We start from the raw sequence: 22,344 nt of genomic DNA, 5'->3' as shown, positions 1-22,344 counted from the left end.
CTATAGTCATCTTAATGCCGTGACTCTGCTCGTCAGGAGTTTGAAACTGGACCACACCCTGGCTGGTGTGGTTCAGCAGATTGAGCACTGGCCTGTGAATAGAAGGGTCGCTAGTTCAATTCCAAGTCAGGGCACATGCCTGGGTTGTAGGCCAGGTCCCCAGTTGGGGGCATGTGAGAGGTAACCAATCCATGTATCTCTTGCATGTTTCTCTCCCTCTTCTTCTCACTCCCTTCCCTTCTCTAAAAGTAAATAAATTTAAAAAAAGAAAGGAAGAAACTGGACCAAACTTCACCCATCCCCCACGACAGATACACATCTCAGGGAAAAGCTGGAAGGTCACTCTGCCTAAACCTGCTAAGCCTGCAAACTTCGATGCAAAGTTACTTAGCCCCTTGGGGAACGCCTTTAGCAGTGGAAGGGGGTAAAGATCACAAAAATGGGCCAAGGGCCAGGCTGGCAAGGGAACAGGGATGGGCAAGGCATGGGTGATGGGGACAGAGCCAAAGAGCACAAACTCTGCCTCAGAAGGTCCCTCTGGAGCCATGACTCTCAAGGAGACATCTGAGCCCTGGCCCCCTGCACCCAGGGGTGGAGAAGACTGTCACAGAATCGAAACCAGAACCAAAGAAAGGGAAAACAAACTACCCACATCCAACCTCCACCCTGTGCCCGCCACCTCTACTGCCCACGGGCACCCTCCCTTGAGGGAGAGAAAACCACAGGCCCACACCTCCAATACACTGAACCTCGATGTAGCACAGCAGAAACAGGGGTGGGGGGCTAGAGCCCCTGCCACCAGCCACACACCCCTGCCTGCTGGGGCCTCCCTCACCAAGGCCCCACAATCCCTCTCCAGGGTCAGGTGTCCCCAGCCACCCATTCGTTGTATTCCCCAGAGTCACACTCTGAGAGCAAAGGGCAGGAGCTGGCTGAACCTTGAAGATGGTAGAAAGAACCAGAGGTTTGATGGGTCAAATCTCAGCTCTGCCACTCTGGGTGACCTTAGGCAAGTCACTTAAACTCTCTAAGTATCTGTTTACTTGCCTGTGGACTGCCTACCTCAACAACTGGTGGTGTGATTTAAGAGATAAAAGTCCTGGAAAGCACCTAGCACAGGAGGTGCTGGGCAACTGGGTCCCGCCCTCCCCACGCCTCTCGGCACCACCCAGTGCCTCCCTTCCCTCTTCCAACCAGGGTCAGCATCTGCTGACAGGGCTGGGCAGGAGAATTAACCATTTTCCAGGGTCTGCTTCCCCCAGACTGAGGTGTGGGATGTGGGGAGAGGGATATTCGGCATGTGGGTGGAGGCCTGACCACAACCCTTTCCCAAATTCCCTTCTTTCATTTCACAAACCAAAAAAGGGAAACCTTTGGATTTGGGGAGGGTAGGAGGGGAAGAGAAATTGACCATTTCCTCCCTATCATCAGGGGAGAGAAGCCAGGGGTCCGCAAACCCAGCCTTCCCAGCCGCCCACCGCCCTTCATTCACTCTCCTCTCTGCTCCACAGGCTCTCCTGAAACAATGGTTCCCAATGAACAGAAATCAGGCAGTCCCAGAGGGGCTGAAAGAAGGAAATCAGGGTTGGGGAGCTTAAAAGAAGGGGGGACAGGGGGTTTCCTAGCAATTCTAGACAGTCAATGAATCATATGCAAATGACACCCAAAGCTCAAACTGAACTTGTAGGGGGTGTGGATGGGAACTCCAGCCCCAGCAGAAACAAATACCTGGCCCCTTTGGACCCCCTACCCTGCCAGTAGCAGGACAGGGTGGGACAGGGCAGATTTCAAACCAGAACAAGGGCTGGAGCTATTTATAAACTTTCCAGGAACATACACACACACACACACACACACACACACACACACACACACAACCTCTCCCTTCCCTCATGCTCCTCAGTCTGCAGGCAGGAGTTGGGGAGCAGGGATGACCACTGCTCCCTTTTTCCAGGAGTCCCCTGGCTAATATTCTCACCCCTCTCCTCTCTGACAAGCCCATACTCTGGCTACTCTGGTCCTCTGTTTACCTTCTGCTCACCAGGGTTTGGGATGCAAGAAGGAGACTACCCCAAGAGGGTGTGAGAAGGATCACATGGACTAGGCTGGGACAGGTGGAGAGCACCTCTTCCCCACCAGCCTCTCCGAACCCCAGGCCTGCCTCACCAGGGCTAGGACTTGTTTGAAAGCCCGCCCCAAGCATGTGCAGGCCCTGAGCACATGCTCCGAGGGGCTGCAGGTGGGCTGAAGTCCAGTGTCTCCCTCCGAATGGTGCCTCTGCCCACTGCTTCAACACGCAGAGCCTGGTTCAAGGAGACTGGGTCTGATGTCTCCCCAACTTGTGCCCCACCCAGCTGAGGGTTCTGCACCAGCTACCCAGAGCTCTGACCTCCACATGCCACAGTTTCAGTAGTGACTGAAAAACAGGCTGAAAGGGCAACTGGACAAGCCCAAGCTCAGAACAGGCCAAGTTCTAGGAGGAGGAAATGGGGGTCTCTGATGGGCAGGGTAGAGCCCCCAACTCCTGAACCCTCATGGACCACACCCCAGAGCCCCATGAGAGCTGTGCTCAGGACCTCCAAAGCCCAGGGTGGCTGAGGGTACCCCCTAGAACCAGAGCTGAAGTCTCCCACTCAGAGCAGAGAGTAGGTGAAAGGGCAAGGGGCAGCCCGGGCCTCAAGCGGAGAGAGCAGCCCTGGGGAAGGAAGAAACAGGAAGAGAAAAAGATGAGCCAGCCTAGGCCACAGACAGACCACAGGAGTGAGTCCAAACAAAGGCAGCTTTGTCCAGGTAGGGGGACCAAAGTGGCACAGACAAAAGGGGACCCCCCAGCTTGGAAACCACCGTCCTCACACCCATCCTGGCACGGGGCTTTCCCCACCCTCACCTTGGCAGCTGCCCACTCACTACTGTCTCCCAACCTCCACAGAGTAGGAAGCACAACCGTCTCACAGTGGGGGCGTTAGATGGACGGAGCACACAGGTAGCCTGTGTGTGCACATGTGTGTGCACATGCATGTGTGTGTAAAGCTATAGCAATCCCCGCATCTGCTCAGCTCTGCCCCAACCCAGTGACTAGGATTCTGAATCCTAGTGCAGACAGGCTGTCAGTAGGACTTAGGGCTACCAGCCCCCTCCCAGCCAGCACCCCTCCCTGGGGACCCAGGCTGCAGGGAAGCTGGGAACGCCCCCAACTCCTGCCTCAGGATATCCTTTTGGCTCTGACCCCAGACCAGGCCTGAGTCAGACTCTGCCCCGCCCCATACTCCCCCCCTTCCATCGACCCCCCAGGAACTTCCTACTTCACACCAGACTACTCAGTTGGGGCTAGAACTTGGGGGAATCTCTTCCCCTCTCCATCCCCAGCAAACAGAGAAGCCCAGGAGGAGTGGGATGAATGAGTCACAAAATTCTATGGCTTTCGCCTTAATGACAAGACCTGCGGGATCAGAGAGAAGTGGTGCAGGCTGTGTGTGAGGGGGACACCACCTCCCACCAAACAAAACACACACAACCAGGAATCCTGCCCAGAGCCCCACCCTACTCCAGCATGGACCCCAAGAAGCCACAGAAACTCCCTGGGAAAGGTCATTTCCATGAGAACACAGGATGGGAGAAAGCTCCAAAAGTAGTGACATGAAGTGGCATCTTGACAAGGCATGCTGGAGGGGACAGGGTCTGCACAGTCAGACTCACATAGTAAGCCACAGTCAAGGACAGCCAGATGTGGTCAGAGTCACCCCAACACTCGTCTGAGTAGGTAGCAGTGCCTCCTTCCCACAGACAGAAATCTGGGGGGCCCCGGGGGATCTGGGGCATCAGAGACCACACACACTCACCCTGAAACGGCTTCCTAGACAGGCCCCCCAAGTCCCCCCCAACTGTGGGCCTAGGAGGAGGGGCATCTTCCTCCCCACAAGAACCAGGGTAATGCCTACAGTGGCCATCTCTATGGCAACCAACAACAAACATGCCGGGAACCACAGCGGGACAGGAAGTGACAGTCACATGACAGGAAGACTTTTTTTTCAGTGTGGGGAGGGTGATGAAGATTATTAGCAACCCCTGGGAAATCAGCTGTCCCCTAAGTTTCCCCCACTTGGAGCTGGAGGGAAGAAGGGTGGCTGGGAGGGTGGGTGGCCACCCCCTCACCACAGTGTGCCAGGTTGGTCGCAGAACAGACGGGCCCTCCCTCCGCGCCTGCCACTCACGGTCCCCCGCCTTGGTCCCCCTCCCCTCCACTTCCTGCCGTGACTGGAGATCAGAGAACTCCCCACCGCAGCTTCCCCTTCTCAAGTCTCGATTCCTGGGCTGAAGGTTTCACTCTGGGGCAAGGGACAGAAGGAAGAAGGGCTGGGGACCTGCAGTAGGACCCAGGGAACGGAGGTTCTGGGGGAGGGATTGAGAAGGAGCCACTAGAAGGTAGGTGTGTGTACACACAGGCACACGGCGAGTGGGTCACAGTGACACACAGCCGGGTGCAGTGACAGAGACCTGAGGCAGCTCTGAGGAGAGGAGAGGAGAGCAGAGCCCTTGGATCCAGCTCTACGTGCCCCACTCTGGTGCTGTCGCTGAGCCTCCGGGTTCATCCCAGGCTTCTATCAGCCTCCAGGCCAATGAGGTCTCAACTGTGCCCAGCCCCCACGAACCTCTTCCCTACCTTTTGTGCTGAGGAATGCCCCTCCCTGCTCCAAGGTGCCCGCCCAGAGAGGGCACCTTGGCCAGAGGTGGGGGGGAATGGAACCTCCCTCTACTCCCCTCCCCTTCTCTGCAGATGTCCCAGACTATATTTAGCCCAAACTGGGAGGCCAGCCAGACCCAGACTCCCCACTGGCCTGGAGCTGAGCTCCCAGTTTTTATGCAATTAAAATATTAACACAGAACCACCCCATCCACATATCCCTGTGCCCCTGATCCTGCCAGAGCAGCACTGTACAGAAAACTCGAATAAGAGCAGCCCAGCTTTGCAGCCAGTGGGGGTCACTGGGCAAATAGCAATAAACTCATCCCCTTCCCCATCTTCTCAGACCCTGCCCCCATACAGAACAGGGACATCATCTATGAGATCAGGTTGACACTTGGGAGGGACAGGCTTTCCTTGTTCTGGGAAGGGAAAGGCATATCCAGTGGGTTAGGGGTGGGGGGTGCCTGGTTGCAGAAATTCCACCTGTCATTTTGCAGCCCCCTCCCAGGCTAGCTCCAGTTACAGAGCTGGGGGTTGGCAACAGGTGCTGGCCAGGCTGGCAGCAGTCTAATCCCCCCACCCGCCCCCTCCGGGCTGACAGTAGTGCCTGGAGGTCCCAGCAGGGGCCCTGGCAGGCAGGATGCAGGGTGGAAAAAAGAGGCGTTGCTGCCAGGCAGCGGGTGGGGGGCCCATACCCCTCCTGTAAGACCTGCCCCCCCCACGCTCTGTGACGTGTGTTGGAGGGTCTGGGGAAGCCAAAGAAACCTTAGTTCCACAGCGCCTATTTCATTTCCCCATGATGCCAGGCGGGCGGGCTACAGTGTGGGAGGTCTGTCTGCCTGCCTCTTCCTCCTCCTCCTCTCCAAATTCCAGGAACAAGCAAGGGAGGCTCCAGTTGCGGAGAGAGAGGGAGAGCAAGCAGGCGGTCCCAGCTGGGGAAGGGGGGGCAGGGACTGGAGCGGGAGGCAAGATTCAGACGGAGCAAGAGACACACACCCGAGCCGAGCCAGACTGGGGACAGACGCACCAACCCTGACACATTCTCACACTCTGCGCCTGGTCCCCGTACCCTGCCCACCCTGCAGGGACACCCAGACACCCTCAGCCAATTCTGCCAATCCCTAAAACACTCCCTGGACACACATGGAGATCCAGACACTCACCCTCACCCCACATCCCCCCATAAACCGTGTGGGCTCCAGACAGCAGCCAGAGGGTGGAGAGGGGAACGGAGGGAGGAAAGACAGCAGGCAGCAAAGAGGATGTACAGCCAAAGCCCTGGGAGCTGGGGCATCGTTGCCACGCTCCTTTCCCAAACCCAGTCAGTCAAGGCAACTCTGGTCATCTTGCCAGGGCCCCTGCCAGCTTCCCACACTCCCAAAACCACCACCACCAGAAAGGGGTGTGGACTGCTGGGTAAGTGGAGATAACCCCATTTGTTCATCACAGGGATAGCCCCTCACCCCAGACCTCAGAGTGCTCACAAACAGATACCCAAACACCTACCCCTCCAGCCCAGCCTAGGTCCTGTCCTGCCCATGCCACCTAGAGGACAGGGAACTGGGCACTGAGGTCTATGTTTTGGGACAGGTCTCACCCTCAAGTCACACCATTCTGAGGAGTACCCCACCTAAGACTCTAAAGTCTGAGCAAGGAGTGACCTGGGAGCGAAGGCCTCAAAGGGCACAGCCAACTTCCAAGACCAGATGATTTAGGGGAAGGGAAACTAACTGGGGTGTGGGTCAATGCCCCAAAAAACAACCTGAAGGGCCACTCAGATAATGTCCTCTCCCCCACACTAGACGGGGTAGCAGGAACCACGTCATGGCACATGTGGGTGACTGTGCCCAGCGGGGAATGCATGAGGGTGATCAGGATGGTGCTGCCCACAGCTAGCTTCCTGCCAGGCTGCCACATGATTGGGAGTAGGAGGGGGACCACAGAGGTGACCCAGAGTAGTAGCAGGGGCATTTAGGGTTAAACCGAAGGACAGAGATTTAGGGGCTGTAGGAAGAGGTGGCCAGGATTAAGCCATGCCAAGCCCAGGGTCTTGGCAGAAGTGCCAGTGCCTCTGGACTGCCCTCAATAGTCGGTGGGGGGATGGGAGGGCGGGAGGGGGGTACTCCTGTGGTGACCATCTCATGCACACTCATTCACACTCTCCAAATCCCTCCAAATCCAAGATCCTCAGGTCCCAAGGGCCTATCAAGTCTGACCTTAGTGACAGATCTATCTCAGGACCCACATGGCCCAGATTTCCAGGCAGAATGACATCCCAGCCCCTCCCAGTGCACCAACATCTTTCAAAGCCACAAACTCCCTGACTCCACAACCACCCCTGCCTTCTTCCTCCAGCTCCAAATACTCTTTCTGTTGCTCCCACCCCCAGACTCATCTCCACCATGCCCCCCACAGGGGAAGCCCCAAGGCTCCAAGCCATCCCCACTCCAACCTGGGGCTTCCCCAGCCCAACCTCCCCATCCAACACAAGGCCCCAGAGCAGTTTAAGGCTTGAGCCCCTGTCTCCTAGCAAGACCTGGTGTCCCTACTGAACCACTTCCTCAGAACAACTCTGCCCTATGACCACTAAGCCACAGAAGCGGCCAAGAAACGTCCCTGAATCTCCTAACTAGAGAACTGGGGTAGAGGATGGTGGTCAGTAGTAGAAGTGAGAGTTGGGGGTATGCAGCAAGGGTCAGGGGAGTGGGGAAGTGTTCTCAGGAACAAGTCCCCTGGAGAACACACACATACACACATTGCACACAACAGGCAGGCAGAAGGCAATCTAGTCACAGAAGAGGGATTCCACACCAGGCAGGTATCCTATCCAAGACAAAGTAGATGGTAAATGTCTCCAAGGCTGGGGTGGAGGCTGTTTTTCGGTCTGATTTCCATATGGCTTGGTGCACATCCCCAACCTAGCACTCTGGTGGCCCGTGCCCCTTCCCACCTGACTATAGGGCAGTACCCAGAGAGAAGAGGGGCATAGCCAAGCTGATTTTCCGCTGCCCCCTCCCACAAACACATCTGGCTAGCAGCTTCCCTGCCTCGTGGGTGGCACCAGGTCCCCGACACCCTCAGCAAAGCAAAGACGGCCAATCTATTACACTCTTCTCACCCAAAGAGCTTCCACAACCCCATGGCAGCACCAGACCCAGGGACATCCGTTCCCTGACTGCCCTGGTTCCCGCACCCAATTCTGACTGCTCTCCTCACTTTACGGGGGACACCAGCTGAGCGGGCCCCGCCCCCCAAGCCGGCTGCCTCTGGTGGGGGTGGGCCCCCGGGTTGATTCTCCCCAAACCACAGGGCGGCTCAGATAACAGGAGGGAAAGGAGGGGGCTAGTCCGTTGGGCATCCGATCTCTCCCCAGACAGGTTTGAAAGTCTTTTTGTTTTCCTTGTTTCTGAAGAGAAAAGAGTGAGCGAGCAGGAGTTCCCATCGGTGGTTCTGCCACAGCTCCGGCGCGCGGCAGACAGCCCTAGACGCCTCACGGCTGTGCGCGTGATGACACGGGCGAAGACAGACGCACAGACGGGGCTCCCCGACTCTGGGCACGGCAGCGGCGGCGGGTTGGGAATCCCAGGAAACCCAGGGTTCCCCTCGGTTCCCGCCCGCCACCCGCTCCCCACCCGCAGCGCCTATCAGGAGCAGAGCAAGGGGCCCCCGCTGCCTAAGGGAGCCCGGGACTCTGAAATCCCCGTGGTAGAGAGGTTACCTCGCAGCAGGGGGACGCAATCCGTCCAGGTGCCCACGGGCACCGCGTCTGTCCCGACCCAGTGCCTCGGTATGGCTCGGCGTCAAGAGTGCGGGATCCCGAGAGAGGAGCCGTCCGAGGGACCGCCGCGGCTCAGCTGCGCGGGCCAAAGGCAGCGGCCATGGCGAGTCACGTGCGGAGGCTGAAACTTTACCCTAAGCCCCAGACTTGGGGGGCGGAGGGTAAGGAGCTGAGGGAGGTCCTCTCCCTAAGGCCCGCCCCCGCCCGCCCACCGACCAGTCACCAGTCAGAGGCGGGCCAACAGGCCTACACTCCACCCCGCTCTCCTTAATAGACCCGGGGTGGTGAGAGTCTTAAAGGAGCCGCGCCTAGCAGGAGGCTGGACCGTGGGAATCTGTGAGAATCGCTCTCTCTGCCCCGAAAGGAGAGCTTCAGAGCGAGAAGCTGAAGTTCTGCGGAAAGAATGGGGAAAGGGCTAGGTGGAGAAAGGACTGCAGTGTGTGGCATCACACTCCCTTTCCCTCAACACACCAAACACACATACACACACTTAAACCTGGGAAGAGATGCAGAGTAATGTGGAAGTGGACACAGTGCATAATCATAATTCTCTTCCACAGACCATTTGGAGCTGAGAGCTGTGTGACCTTAAGCAAGTCACTTTCTTTCTCAGAATCTTAATTTTCTCATCTGCAAAAAAGGAGTGCAAAAGTAGGTAGACCTCCCTCAAGTACACTCCTTTCTTTCGTCTTCCCCCACTCCCAAACTTCTCCAGCTAGAGTGGGTCATAGGTTGGAGGAACTCTAGCCGTCCTCAACTCCTCAGCAGCACCCCCTCTCACTCTGTAGACTGCCCCCAAAAGGATAGCGCGGCTCTTGGATTTTCCAAGAGCTAAGGAGGGGGCGCCCAGGAGCACCCCTCCATACTAGAGAACTCTCTCGGACTCGGGTTTCTCTCTCCTGGCCCAGGCTGGAGGAGCCAAAGTAGCCTGCATTCTTATTTATTTAATCTTCACCCGAGGACATTTTCTTTCATTGCTTTTTGAGAGAGAGAGAGAGAGAGAGAGAGATAGAGAGAGAAAGAGAGGGATGGAGGGATGGAGAGGAGGGAGGTTTGAATATAGCTTTGCAGGGATTTGCTCTCTGATTCCCACACTAGAGAATCGAACCCGCGACCCTTCTGTCCACTGGATGGCGCTCCAACCAACCGAGCCACACCAGCCAGGGCAAAGCTTGCGTTCTTGTTCATTGGGGCAGGATCTGAATCACTCTCCCTTTGCAAGACCCCAGTCCCCAACACAGTCCCATGCCCTCTCCCAGCCTGCTGCTTCAGTTTGAGAGGGTCATGTCCCCACCTCTAGCAGTCTGGGGTGGGGGGTGGGGGCAGGATCTGAATCACTAGGGAACACCCCCCCTTTCCCAGTCAGAGAAGTGGCCACAAGTGCCCCCACGGAACTTCCCACTGCAAGGGGAAGTGCCACACTCCCAAGCCTCCAGCCCGGGGAGGAGACTCGGCCTGGCCCAACTGGCAGAGGTCCCAAACCCACCGGTCCCACGGCCCCCCCGCTTTACAGATGCAGGAACCCTAAGACAGGGAGCAGACACGAGGTTTTATCCACTGTAGCTTTGGTTGCACAGCCAGGTCTAGACTTGAGGTATCTGATTGTCTCTCTCCAGCTTTGGCCCCTAGCCTTGGTAAGGTAAAACAAGCCGGGTCTGCGGGATGCTCTGCCCTAAGGTCTGGCGCAGGGGAAAGGTGCCCGGGCAGCGCCTGGCAGTGCTTCCCAGGCCCCTTCCCACCCGCTGGGCCCGGCTGTCTCCCGCTCCTGTCTGGATTTCCGTCCGCCGGTGCGAACCGCCTGCCCAGCCCCTCCCGCCCTGTCCCGTCCAGATCCATCCGCAAACATGCGCTCAGCCGGCAGGAATGCGCCAATGGCTCCCAGATGTGGACGCCAACGCTTAACCCCTTCTCCCCCAAATCCCCCAAAGGCCTTCAACCTGAGCTCAGCCAGCAGCAGGGGGCGCCGCCCTGGTGAGGGACCAGCCTGGGAAGGGACTCAGCATCAGCCACCCACACCCAACACAAGCTGTCCCAGGCCTAGATTCTACCAGTTTTCCTTCCAGCTGAGGGCCAGAGCAGAAGGATCAAAAATGCAAGTGTGCATAAACGCAGGTACACTGCCTTCACCAAGCATGGCCTTCACATACACCTGCCAGTAGCACCTGGGGTCAGGTACGCTCATGCACACTGAGAGTCAGGTGTACAAATGCAAACTCAGGACATCCACATGCACTTTCATAGCACACGTGTACACCCCCGCGTGCATGCCCAGGGCACCCATGTATGTACATCCATGAGCACACAGAACAAGCACATACAAGACAGGCATTTGTGCACACATAAGGACATGAAGCAGAGGGTGGGGCACACTTCTAAACGGACAGAGCAGTAGACCCATTTGCAGACAATGGAAGAAATTCGTGTATCCACAAACCTGCTCCCCACAGGGAGTCAGATACACATGCACGTAAGACTGCAAGCACATACCCTGGCTGGTGCGGCTCAGTGGATTGAGTGCTGACCTGCAAACCAAAGGGTCAGTGGTTCAATTCCCTGTCAAGGCACATGCCTGGTTTGCAGGCCAGGTCCCCAGTTGGGGATGCGCAAGAGGCAACGGATAGATGTATCTCTCACACATTGTTTCTCTCCCTCTCTTCCTCCCTCCCTCCCTTCCCCTCTCTCTAAAAAAAAAAAAAAGACTGCCAGCACACAGCCTGCACACATTTAGTGCACTCCCTTCCTGCCCAGGTATCCAGTACTTCCTGTCCAATACCCCAGGCTTGATTCCAGGAGGCAGGAGAGGTCCCAGGTGGGAGGCCAGGAGTCCAATGTGTGGCAGCAGCTGCACTACAACTGTGCTGGGGCCACACCAGGGCTTCTAGCCATCCTCCAAGGAACCTAATGCAGGAGGCAGGAGACTAGCAGAGGAGGAAAAACCACAGGCCTAGACGCTCTTCACTCTTTAGAAAAGACATTCCTGGGGGCCCAACCTTCCTGTCCAGCGCACAGAAGAAGGGCCTGAGGAGAAGCCTGAGCCACTTCTTTCCCAAGGCAGAGATCCATCTTCAACCTGGAGGAAACCTGAGAGCCCTGATAGGTGCAAGGCCAGTGGCAACCCAAAGCAGTCAAAGGAGATACAAAATATCTGAGACACCCCAGGAAGACCCACACTTCTAACAAAACAAGGCCTCCCTCACAGCCTCTGGGGAGCTCCTAGAGAATTGCAATCATTGGTCAGAGGCTGGGCAGCACTGCCCTGCCAAGACCACCTGGATGCAGGTGGGATGGGAGATGTCTACTGGAACTGGAAGCAGCCTCAGCTGACTCCTCTTCCCCTCCCCAGCCTACCAGCTCATCCCCAAAGGAGCTCTTCCCACAGGCACCCTCATGGCCCCACCCCATTTGATTTTCACAGTCCAGAAAGGTAATCTAGGGCAGGACTTCTGTTTCCATTGTACAGATGAGGACCCTGAGGCTCAAAAAGGAAACTGTCTTGCCCAAGGTCATACACCTTGTCAATGGCAGAGCTTAGATGCAAACCCATAGTGACCTCCTTAACTCACCTGCCTCCAACATACTCCAAATCAAACATATTTTTCCATGCAGTATCCTGTCACCTCTTCCTTTACCCCTTCAACAGAGTATATGGGAGAAACACCAACCTGCCTGGCTCTCCAGGTCTATGTATGGGGCCAGGACATGCCAGAGAAAGATGAGAGAAGACACTGGGACTGCACACATGCCCCCAACCCCACCCCAAGCATGGTGCCCACCTGCCCAGCAGGCATAGCCGGGTGACTCAGCTGCATCCGGGGGAGATGCCAGGGCAGTGACTCACCTACCGAGAAGAGCTAAGCCTGGCACCTTGCCAGCCCCAGGACAGAAGTGACTTAGTCACCCAGACTGTGATGCCCAGCAGGCACAGCCTGGGGATCTGGGACGGGGACAGGCTGTGTCCTTCATGGTTACATGCGCCCTCTTGTGAAGAATAGGCATCCTGGGATGAGGTATGGCTGTGCATGGCCCTGCCCTCACCATGTCCGCCCCTACCCACCAGGCCCTGCTCCAGTGCAGACAAGTTTTGTGAGACCCCTGGGCTGCCCTGACTGCCCCCGCTCAACAGCCTGCCCCCCTGCCCATCACTCACCACCCACTCTCCCACCAGCCCTACCGCCTCCTGCCACCCAAGTCGTACCCAGGCTATGAGTCTCCTTTAACATGTCCTGGCAGAACCTCCTGCCCCCACAGCCCCTCTTACCCTCCCACCCCTACATACACACATGCACTCATACACACTTCTGCCAGCAGCTGCTGAAGTTTTTGAGCAGGAGGAGAATTGGGAGGGTGGGGTGCAGGGATTGAGTTACCAGAGGCTGACGGGGTGGGCTGTTACCCAATCCCTTCCCCAGCTAGTCCTCCTCCCTGGGCACAGTCTCCCTCACCCACCTGCTTCTCTCCCACCTCTGGCTGGCAGCCTACTGCCCTTTAAGCCCCTCCACCCTCACTCCACCCAAGCTAGAAAAGAAATGTTCAAGAGTATTTGTCATGCTAAGACCAGCCCAGTATATGAGAGAAAGAGATCAAGAGGGAGACAGAGGTGGACAGAAAGAATAATTCCTGTGCTCAGCGCTCTGGCTGCAACCATGAAGTGTGTATATCTCTCTCTGTGTGTTGAGCTGGAAGACGACAGAGTAACTCCCCAAGTCCCAGGAGAGTAGATGAGGCCCAAGGGGAGTTGACAGGCTGAACAACCTCAACCCATTTGCGCTATTGATTTCTCGCACACTGCAGCAGGCCTGATTGGGGGGGGTGTCATGGTAAATCAGCCCCCCAGAGACAGAAACAGTGTGGAGAGAGGGGGAAGGGCTCCTTTGCCACAATTTGTGGCCCATTGAGATGGGTTTGGGAGGCAGGGGGAAGGCGGCAGAGGAATAGGAGATGTCGAGAGGCAGGAGGCGGGGTGGGGGAATGGGTGTGGGATTTAGGCCCATCCGGAACACCTCCTTCCAGCTGGATCTGAAGCTAATTCGAAGAAAAATGGTGGGGGACCAAAGCGCCAAGTTCAGCTACACAGGCAGAGCCCTGAACAACTCCAGGGGGCGCCACTGACATCAGCAGATGGAATGGCACTTCCTGCAGCTGTGCAACATGGTGGCCCTGGGGACCATAATTCCCCACTGTACTTTCTGCCCCCAGCACCTCAACCAGCTGCCCTGCCTCCAGTCCTCAGAGGAGGACTCAATTCTTACTTGGGATTCGAAGCCTGTGATAACCTCCCTGCTCTTGAGCCTGCTGCCTTCCTTTGTTGATGGCATTGGCAAACAACCACCATGACCCAGGTGTGGCAGAATGGGGGCTCCCAAAGGGGGCTAGAGACCCTGAAACCTACATCCGAGATCCTAACACTCAGTCTGTCCCCAACCCATCCTGCCACTGTAGGCAAGTCCCTTGCCCTCTCTGGGTCTCTAAATGGAGTGAGACAGGATGTTCTTTCTGTAAATTGTCTCCAAGCCTCACAGCTCACCAGCCTGTGCACATGTTGGAACCTGCCCAGCACCTCGATTCACACCAGTGGCCACAGGCCACCTAAACAAACCCCAAACCTGACCTCCTTCCAACCTGCATGCAGACTCTCTCCATATGGTGGAGACTTATAAACAAACCAACCTGGGGTTTACTGGAGACCCTGCACAAACAAGCAAAGAGGTAGACAGAGCAGGCTCCTGGCCTAGGGTCCTCCCTGCTGCTGACGGGAGAAGGGAGTTAGGCACAAACAGGTGTGGTGAGGGACCATGACAACAGAAGAACAGTGCCAGGGGCCTGGGCAACCAAAAATGAGTTGAGTGTCCTAGAGTAAGTCACATTCCCTCTCTAGGCCTCAGTTTCCCCCTCTGTAAGGGGATTGTCTAGATGGCCTCTAAAGCCCCTTCTGCTTCAAAATCCAGTTCTTGCTGGACAGAGACAACCCTGAAGGGCCCCCAGGACTCCCCTACCCACCCCAGCCCAGGGTGCCTGCTTGCTCTATCTGCTGCCCCTCTGGCCCTTCCTTAGGCCTCAGCCTGCATCCTTATCCTCACCTTGGCCAGACCCTCTGCCTGCCCCGTGCTTTTCTGCACGTCTCTCCTGCCAGGGGACAGACCAACTAAAAATAGTCCCTGCAGCCTTTCTCGCCCACAGCTGCCCAAAGAGCAGGAAACGAGGGGGGCAGAGAGGCCCATGTCCTGCTCTCCCCCACAAACTCCCAGCTTGGAACCATGTCCAGCACTCCAGCCCGGGATAAGTGCCAACTTGGCCATCTCGGGGGCATCCCACACCCCTTCCCTAGGGGGAGGCCTGCCCATAAGTGCCTACAATCACAGAACTGTCCCAAGCCCGCGAGAGGAAAAGAGAGGAGGCAAGCGGTCTACAGGGAAACCTTCCCAATTTCTGACAAATCAGTGCCAACCACATTGTGGGCACCAAGAGGGCAGGGTCTAGCTCCACTGACTGGTCTTTTGAGGGCAGAGGGAATTGGCGTGGGGAAGTTTGTCCCAGTTTCCTTCATCCTGGCCCAGCTGGAGGGAAGACAAAATAGTGCCCCAGCCTCAATTATTCTAATCCCCTGCTCCCCCAAATGTGTGGGTGCAAATATAGGGGATTCAACAGCTACAACCAGATACCATGGGAAATAAACTAAAAAAGATAGCAGAAGATCTTGGCTTCCCACATGTGAAGATGGAAGCCTGGAGGCTAGAAAAGGCCCATGCAGCAGCCCAGCTAAGTCAGAGACTGGGAGGGAGAAGTCCGGTGCTATAGGGCCCCCGGGACTGCAATGCCCCACCCCTATCCCACCTGGGATTCCTGACACCTCCAAGCTCAGGGAGAAGTCCCTCCCAACACACGAGGAAGCAAACCAGCTTAGCGACTCTCTGGTGGCCTGTAGGGCAGCCCTGCACCATGAGGCAAGCAGGAAACCCAGGAGTCCTGGCACCCAGCCCAGAGAGTGAGATACCTTGGAGAGGAGGAAGCAGCCCAGAGGCACACACATGGTGCCCCCAGCAGCTCCCAGATGTGACCCATAAGGAGGAATTGGCCCAAAGGGCTGGATGGGAAAGTGAACACATTTCTGAATAAGAAGAGAGAAGAAAGTGGGGTCATGGGGATGGGGAAGGAAGGGGACTGGCCTGGTGTTCACCTGCTGTCCTCTCTTCCCTGTCAGAGTCAGAGATACTGACATTACGGCCACTGAACATCAAAGAGGTGTGTTTCTTCCTCCCTTAACCTCTAGACCCCAGCCTCTTCATTCCTGAGCTTCTTCTGGTACCCCTTCCCCAGGGCCAAGCCAAGTCAGGAGTCAGCAGGCACAGGGTGGTGCCAGGGAGGCCTGGGCAGTGCCAGGGGCAGCCCTCATACCATCCTCCCACTGGCTTCCCTCCCGCCTGCTCTCAGCCACCGCACATATCTCAGCTGTCAAATCTGATTAGGTCTCCTGCCCAGTGAGCCAGACAAGGAGGCCACTGGGCAGGGGAGAGACAGGGACAAGGACGTGGAGCGGGAATGACAGAAGAATGGTGGAGACAGGACACAGGGGAGAAGGTGAGGAGCCCAGAGGAAGAAAAGTCTGGTGGAGAATCTATCCTTTCTGACCACAGGCTCCCTGGCAACAGCGACCACGTGTATTAGGGGATTCTGCAGCCCCAGGGGCAACAGCCCTGCCTGATTACTGCACCCCCAGATGGGCAAGGATGGGGGAAGGACACTGAAGGCAGAGAGGCTGACCTAGATTTAGGAAGAGAATCCCATCCTAGAACCCTCCCCTAGCCATAACTACCATTTGCACTGAGCTTTACGATAAATTGTCTTATGGGGTCTTGGCCCGGTATTCTATCAGGCAAGTGGGCTTGTTATCGATCGCCAACCTTACAAATGAAGAAACTATATAAATGTGCGTAGTGAAATGCCTGTGCTGAGTCTCAAATTCAGACCTGATTCTCAGTTCACTCCTCACACTCAGAATCTCCGCTTTTCTTTCTGAGTCAAGAGCAGAACTAAGTGTGTATCCACCCTTTCCTTAGGGAATCAGGGAGCTATGGAGGAATGTAGAGTGCACTCCTACACATGGATACCTGGAGGACATGCCATCCACCCCATCACCCAGAAGGATTCCCCCAAAGTGTGAACAGCCTCTTCCATCACTTCCCTCCCCAATCTACTGTGCCCAGAAGCAAGGTACATACTCACATATGGTAACTCAGACAAGTCATACACCCCTCTGAATGAGATGCCCTAGACCTTCAGAGAACAAAGTCCATACTGGAGGGGAAAATAAGCCACTGAAATCAGTAGGTCCCATGCAGCTCTTCTTCCAGAGAGCCTGCAGGAGGGAAGAAGCTTCAAGAGTAATACCAGGAGCGCAAGGCTCTGAAAGCCAAGGAGCCCAGGGAGCTGGCAAGGCTGGGTGGCCTCCCTGATTTGGTCCACACCCCCTTCCCCAGCCATCTGGGTTGAGCCTGTTCTGGCATGGGCCACGCTCTGGGATCTCTCCCCTTCAATGCACTCAGCCACCTCTAGCCAAAGCTGATAGATCTTACAACCAAACCACATGGTCTAGACACACACACACACACACACACAAACACACACGGGTTGGGGGCAATCTTTGCAATAGGTCTTGATAGGGATGGGGCTCTAAGCTGAAAGTACTTTCCTTAGAGGAAAGGTCACCCCCCCCACCCCCCCACACGCACAGCCTCTACTAGTCTCCAGCAGAGCCTCTGGCCACCCAAATGTGAGATGTGCCAGGAAGGAGACATTACTTCTCCAAGGTGAGTAGGGAGTGAGGGGCAAAGTCCTGAGCTCCTGGGGCTGGGAGGCACAGAGGAAGCGAGATGGAAACCCCTCAGGGAGGCTCCCGCCCGGCTCCGGTTCCCTCTGCTCTCTATTACCCCAGCACCGCCAAGTCTCCCGTCGAGGTGAGGTGGGGGAAGGGGTATTAGGCAATACTGCAAAGGAGGGTGCAAGGGCGTGGGGCCTGGGCAGTCCTTCCCCCCAATTCCCATTCTAGCTAGAGAACCGGACTGCTCCGGGGGAGTGCAGGAAGGGCGCTGGAGGGTTCGGGGGCTCTGAGGTTCAGACACCCCACTGTTCCCAGGCTTCCACCTCACAGGACTACGGTGAGCAGTGGGGGAGGAGGGATGGGGAAAGCCTGAACAGGCAAGAAGGAAACCGCCAGATCCGAAGAGGAGAGGCCGGGCGGAAGGCGACCAAGGGGGAAATTGGGAAGGGGTGCGCGTGGTCCTACCTGCTCAGGTGTGTGTTGGCAGGGGGGCAATGGGGTTCCCAGGAGAATCGGGGAAGCCCTCTTAGCTCGATTCAGGATTCCCCCTGCTTCTGGGTTAGACTGCTGCAAGAGGCACGGGTTTCCGTTGGGTCCTAAAGTCCATTCTGCAGCCATCGGCTCTCCCGCCCTCCTCCACCAGTCCGGACTGGGTCAACGGGTGCAGCGCTGAGCACCAATGGGGAAGAAAGAACTCACCGGGAGCGAGACGGGGGTCTGAGTCATGGGCTGGGGACAGGAAAAGTCCCGTCTCACATACACAGCACATAGATGACTTCAGCTGAGGATAAGATAGGAAAAAATAGATTTCTTCCTGCCTGCTCTGAGAAAATGAATTTGGGCTTTGGTGCTGAAGATGGGGTTAAGATCACTTTCCTTACCACTCCTGCTAAACTGCTCAGTTATTGAGAATCTGGGGAAAGGGACATTCATTTTGGACGGGCCCTCACTAATACCCCCCTCCACAGATACAGTATCCCTCCCCACTATTCCTAAATGCTTCATAGGCCACCCCAGAGGTGGGGGTGGGGGACCGATTTCCAGCAAGTAAAAAGGACAGTATGACTTAATGGTAGTTGAAAACTGGTAGAGTTTTATATCCTTAGACTGAGGGGTACCAGCGAGTGTGTTGAGATGTGCAGATATACAAGTACAAGGTGAGACTATGAGCAGGTGGGGCTGAAGGACTTGTGCTACGTCCATGACCAGGAATGGCAATTGTCAGTGGAAGAACAGGATGCAGATCCGAGGAATCAACCACTGCCCCTCTCCAGTCCTTAATAGGATCCTGAAACTTTTCCAGAATGAATAAATTAGAGATTATTTCCCCAGGTATCATTTGGGTTAATTGTAGGGGGCAGATGGGTCTCTTAACACAATTACGTCAATTTCAAGGTTACAGACCCAGCTTAGGATAGCTGATCTTCTCAGTAGCTCAGAAGGGAGAGCGCGGGTTTGGTGGGCCAGGTGGACCAGGGAAAGGCAGATGGGGAGTCTTCAGAAGGCTGGATTAAGAACATTTTGCAAGGAGAGTTGCACACAGCCCCAGCAGCAGAGTTGGGGAAATGTCATGGGGTGAAGGGCCAGAGAAAGTGAGACAGAAATGAGGAAAGGGGAAAAGCAGGGCCTCTTCCTAGAAGGGGAGAGGGCAGCAGCATTGCCTCTGCCTCTTTCTGTGTCTTGCAGGAAGAACTGGGGAAAGGAGCTAGACCGTGAGGATGGAGGGCCCCAGGGTGGAGCCCGTCGGGTGAGTTCAGGTCAAGCTCTTCACCCCGATGTGCCTCAGTTCTCTCCCAGCTGTTAAACAGGGCTCTTGGTTCTTCCCAGGGAGTTAATGAGTGTTTACAAAAGAGTTTGGAGATCCTCAGATCTCAGCTGGGCCACCACTACAGTTATAAAGCTCAATAAGGGCTGAGTGTTATTTGGGGAGGGGAGGAGTAGGGAAAGAGGGAAACAGCCTACTCTCTTACAAACTAAGGATAAAACCAGGCTCCGAGAGCACAAGCCTCAGCTGCCACAGGATATCCTTGTGCCCAGGGATGGAGGTCATGCACCTCGTACCTCTAACCACCACCAAAGGCTGCCCTCCAGCTAACTGTAGGCAGAACCCAGACTAGCAGCTGGTCCTCATTAACACCGGCTTTTTTTTCACCCCACACTGTGAACCCACAGCTTCTATGGGCTTAGGCTAAAGGGGGCTGCCCTAGCCCGACCTTGCAGCTGACTCTGGGCTGGGGGACACCACACCAAAGGCCAAGTTACTAGCTGAAAATAAAGTTGAAGCAAGACTCCCTTTTCCCATTGGGAGCAAGCAGAGAGAAAGGAAAGGAGTGTGGGGGTGAGAGGGTGGAGGTGGGGGAATTTAGGGCAAACAGCAGGCAGTGAAGTCAGCTGGATTGAGGCCCAGAAACCCCCACACCCTGGGGCCAAGTCTTACTCTAGCTTTGCTTTCAGCTTGAGTCTTGGCTAGGCCCCAAACTAGGGAAGGCCCTGGCTGCCCCTTTCTGCCTCCCCACCCCAACCCTTATTAAATACACATTTTATCTCTCAGCATCTTCATTATCTTAACTGAAGGAGACAAGCAGTGGATGGCGGCAGCAGAGAGCATCAGGAGAGGGGGGTGGGTGTGAGGAGCAGGCGCACCCTTGTTATAAAATGCTGATCTAGCGCTTTCAGGCAGTGTGGGAAAAAGAGGTGGGATCAAAGGGAGCGAGGCTGATTCAGAACTCAATTAGAGCTTCTTAAAAAAGGAGCTAGGTCTCTCCTTTTGCCAGTCTTCAGACAGCCTTTACCCAGGCCTCTTGCACCCAATTAGTTTCTACTGCCAAGGCCTTGGGGCTGGGGTTGAAAATCAAGGGGAGGCCAGAGGGCACACCTTCTCCCCCTACAGAGAGTACCTTTTCTGAGAAGAGGGAGACCTGCCGCTATGTGTAACTTAAAAGAGAATGCCTTAGAGGACCCCTTTTCAAGAAGAACCTAAGGTTACAACTTTCCCCAAAAGTTAAAAAGAGGGGTATCAAAGGTGGGTTCTTCCTTAATCCCTTGCCAGCTAGAGGCAGAGCTGCTGGCCAACCTGTAGGGACACTAGGTAACAACCAGACAGGCGCCCCGCTTCCCAGCCTGTAGGGAGGGCTGTCTCCATAGCCAAGGCTTCCTAGGAGCAACATGGAAGTTGCCTCAAGCAAAATACCACGGCATCAGAGGGAGCGATTGGAACGCATCTGCGAGGCCAATAAACCTTCACAACTGTGCCAAGACGTATTTTGTAAGATGAAGCACCCTTCACTTCCGGGGCGGGGGGTGGGGAGCTGCTCCACCTCTGTGCAAAAGCACCAGCAATGTTTACCTTCAGATTAGAACTGTCAAGATGGAGGGAAAGGCAGCATCTTACCTGATTTATTTTTTTAAGCAGTTATATTTTAAATTTTTATTTATTTTTAGGCAGGAAGGGAGAGAGGGAAACATCGATGTGTAAGAGATACATCCATCAGTTGCCTCTCACACAACCCCAACTGGGGACCTGGGCTGCAACCCAGGCGTGTGCCCTGACTGGGAATTGAACCGGCGACATTTCGGTGTGCAGGCTGGCACTCAATTCACTGAGCCACACCAGCTAGGGCTTACTTTGGTTTATTTATCTGTCCATTCAACAACTGTCTATTCAATACCTACCAGGTACCAGGCACTAACTACTGGGGACAGAAACAAATGTAAATAAAATCTCAAGCTTGCTCTCTTTGGTCTCCCTGAGTGGTCAAGGAGACACCTCTCTATAGATATTTCTAAAAATCTCCAAGTCTGTCTCATTCCTACTTCCAAGTTCTTATTGGTGTATCTTAAAAGAGCACTTAATAAAGGCAGGGAGCAACAGCGGGTGGTGGGGGAGAGAAGAGAGCTCTGCCAACTTTTTGATCTCTGGGTAGCTTGGACTTCACACTCTTGCCAGTTATCTAGCCACAGGCAAGTCTTCATTTTGAGCCAGAAATATCAGTGGCAGCTCTGGGGTTGAAACTCACACCAATTTTATTGTGTCTATGTTCTTTCCATGGCAATACCCAACACATTCTATGGAAGCTTAATCTACTTCTTTGCAGAAAAATAAATAAGTAAACTAGGATATAGACACATCCCAACCACCTTCAAGAGGAAGAATGCAGGTCAGCATCTTTGCCATTCTCTATGTGAAACAGCCTATGATCCTGGCAAACACTAGTAACCACAAGCCCATTCCATCCCACTAAAAATCCCACTCCTTCCCATAGCTCTCAGCCTCAGTGAGAAAAGCCAGCAAGAAGAGGACTTTCCTCCTCCTCTCAATCTGCTCCCTGGCTGTCTGAATTACATTTAAGACTTCACTGACAAACATACATCAGCTTTTGCTCCCACAAGGGCAGCAGAAGCCAAGCAGGGACTCTAAGTCGGCTTCACGCATCATTGACAGAACCAACCCTGTTCCAATTGCTGAAGTCTTAAGAGCAGCAATGACCTAGAAATTGACAGTGGGGGGAGAACGAAGGAAAAGAAACGAACAAACCAAGTACACAGAAAACCCTATTTCCAAATACCAGGGGAAAGGGAGAGAAAGGAGGTAGAGGGGAAAGAAATTTGGCCCCTTTGAATCTGCAAATGCAATCTTGGCTCAGAGCCACGGAGGATACATAGCAGCCCCACTGCGAGCCAAGCCATGTTCCTGACTCAAGCCCTACAGTTAAGAGAAAGGCGCCAAGCCTCAAATACAACGAGGTGGGGAGGCTGCTCCTTTTTGGGCAGGATCCTACTGTGGACACAGAACAGACAGCAGCTGCCCACAGTGTGGAAACAAACTGTAAAGCAGTCACGTCTCTTAAGGCTGCAGCATCCAATAAAATGTAATTTAAATCAAGCCTCGCATCTGTTCTCAATCCCATTCAGTCTCTGCTTTCCATCAGCCTTCGGACAATCTTTGCAATTATGCTTGTTAACCCTTACAGCCCCAGACACTTTCCAAGCTCTAGGTATAGAACTGTTTTCCACTCACAAATTACCATCGGAGGGAATGACTTCTCCGACAAAGAAGCACGGAAACAA

The 22,344-nt window shown here is 55.1% G+C and overlaps 1 protein-coding gene across 3 annotated transcripts in view; it reads right to left on the bottom strand.

Annotated features, from left to right (window-relative positions):
• Nucleotides 1-17,844, bottom strand: part of RARA (retinoic acid receptor alpha) — a 44,566-nt gene extending 26,722 nt beyond the window's left edge. Inside the window, exon 1 of one of the 3 annotated variants that reach the window (XM_090292731.1) lies at nucleotides 17,743-17,844. The gene's annotated coding sequence lies outside the window, so the exon portion shown is untranslated. Of the gene's footprint in view, nucleotides 1-8,402; nucleotides 8,603-17,742 lie in introns of those variants that run through there. The other 2 variants (XM_090292730.1, XM_090292734.1) reach the window with 2 other exon arrangements.
• Between the last annotated feature and the right edge of the window lie 4,500 nt (nucleotides 17,845-22,344).

The sequence above is a fragment of the Furipterus horrens genome, unplaced genomic scaffold (assembly GCF_987537825.1).
Source record: "Furipterus horrens unplaced genomic scaffold, mFurHor1.1.pri manual_scaffold_11, whole genome shotgun sequence".
Taxonomy (NCBI): domain Eukaryota; kingdom Metazoa; phylum Chordata; class Mammalia; order Chiroptera; family Furipteridae; genus Furipterus; species Furipterus horrens.
Note: the sequence above shows the minus strand (reverse complement) of the source record. Positions and strands in the feature narration are given on the sequence as shown.